The following is a 2,408-nucleotide window of genomic DNA, read 5'->3' as shown; positions in this document are numbered from 1 at the left end:
TCTCTGGCTCGGCTGCTTGCGGGTGGCACACAGTGGGACTCTCTGGCTCGGCTGCTTGCGGGTGGCACACAGTGGGACTCTCTGGCTCGGCTGCTTGCGGGTGGCACACAGTGGGACTCTTTGGCTTCCAGAGTCATGTGAGTCAGTTTCCACAATAAGCTCTCAAATGCACACGTGCACACTGTTGGCCGATACAGCGCTGCAGGAAGAGACAGAGCTCTGTGCTGTGCCTGTGGCCGTGCTGACCTAAGAAGCTCTGAGGGGAAGAGACAAGCACTTCTGGATGTGTCCGGAAGGACACTCTAGAGCAGGCTTACTAAGGGGGATGCCCTATCTCAGATGTGAGTGGTACCACCTGGTAGCTGGGAAGAAAGAAAAGGGAAGCCCTGCTTCAGGGATTCTCTTCTGTCTCCTCAGATGAACAGCTGTGTTGTTGTTTTATTTGTTTTTTTTGGGGGGGGGGATATTCTCATTCCCCTGTGGCCACGTCATCATCTCTCCCTATGATCCCAAAACAGTGACTCCAGCCAACAATGGACCAAAACCTCTGAGACCAGGAGTCAAAGAAATTTTCATCCTCGAACCTATCCTTCAGGTATTTTTCACCAAAAAATAGAAACATCTTCCTGGAGCACAGCCATGCAGCTGTAGAGGATGACAATACCCGGATGATGTTTTAAACCAACCAGCTTTGGGATGTTGCTTAGGCAGCATCAATGCAGCATTAGCCGCCTAACACACAGTTTTAGACTAAGCTGGAGATAGATATTCAGCTTAATGATTTTTCTTTCCTCTGAGAATTTAAAGCCCTAGCCCAAGGTCAAAGACTGACTGAACGAGAGGATTTCCCTGTGTTTACCCCGTGATCACATCTAACATTTTGAGGGTTGAGGTCAAATCTTAGTCTAAGGGTAGAGATTCTTCACCTCAATACTTCAAAATGGAACAACTTAGCTCCATCTCATCATGTATATAGCCTTAGATAGGCCCCTAAACCTCTCTGGGCCTCAGTTTCCTCATCTGCAGAAGGGGAGAATAATAAAAATAGCTGCCAGTGCAGTGCAGATTAAATAATCTTTGTATCAGATGTATAGATCAGGGTGTGGTCTACAGTTACATCAGAGAAGCAGACACTCTGCTAACATAATTCTCTTAATAAACAGCCAGAGTCGGGGGCTAGAGAGATAGCTCAGCGGTTAAGAGCACTGCTCTTCCAGAGGTCCTGAGTTCAATTCCCAGCAACCACATGATGGCTTACAGCCATCAGTAATGAGATTTGATGCTCTCTTCTGTCTGAAGACAGCTATAGTATACTTATATATAATAAATAAATCTTTTAAAAAATAAAATAAACAGCCAGAGTCTTATCATTTTTAGAAGCTGAAGTAAAGAGATCTACTGGCCAATTTTTTGTCTCCATTACTGTGGTGGATTGAATGAGAAAGGTTCCTCATAGTCTCGGGCATTTGGACACTTGATTCCCAGTTGTTAGTGTTGTCTGGGGAGGTAGAGGAGGAGCAGATGTTGGAGGGACCTCAACATCACTGGGAGCGGGCCTTGAGAGAGAAAATCCTATGGACACTTCCAGTTTGCTCTCTCTGCTTTGTGCTTCTGGGTCTGTCTCTGAGTGTTCAGCTTTCTGTTCCTACCAGTGCCATGTCTGTAGTCTGTTGTCATGCTTCTTTCTGCTCTGCCATTGTGGACCCTTGTCCCTTGGGAACCATAATCCAAATAATCTCTTCTGTAAGGTGACTTGTCATGGTGTCTTATCACAGCAACAGAAACGTAAGTAATACAGCTATTCACTTTTATGTGTGTGTGTGTGTGTACCTGTGTGTGCAGCTGTGTGTGTATGTGTGTGTGTGTACCTGTATGTGCACCTGTGTGTGCACCTGTGTGTGTGTGCACCTGTGTGTGCACCTGTGTGTGCACCTGTGTGTGTACCTGTGTGTGCACCTGTGTGTGCACCTGTGTGTGTACCTGTGTGTGCACCTGTGTGTGTGTACCTGTGTGTGCACACCTGTGTGTGTGCACCTGTGTGTGTGTATGTGTGTGTGTACCTGTGTGTGCACACCTGTGTGTGTGCACCTGTGTGTGTGTGTGTGTGCATCTGTGTGTGTGTGTGTGTGTGTGTGCGTGAACCTGTGTGTGCACCTGTGTAGAGGTCAAGGTGTTGTTCCTCAGGTACCATCCACCATATTTTGAGTCCCTCACTGGCCTGGAACTCATCAAGTAGGTTAGTCGGGTTGGCCAATGAGTCCCAGAGACCTTCCTGTTTCTTCCTCCCCAGTTTTGGGTTCCCAAGTAAGAACTTTCAAAAGGGCCTGACCTAAGCCGGGCATGGTGGCGCACGCCTTTAATCCCAGCACTCGGGAGGCAGAGGCAGGTGGATTTCTGAGTTCGAGGCC

Source organism: Mus caroli, chromosome 19, assembly GCF_900094665.2.
Source record: "Mus caroli chromosome 19, CAROLI_EIJ_v1.1, whole genome shotgun sequence".
Classification (NCBI taxonomy): domain Eukaryota; kingdom Metazoa; phylum Chordata; class Mammalia; order Rodentia; family Muridae; genus Mus; species Mus caroli.
Note: the sequence above shows the minus strand (reverse complement) of the source record.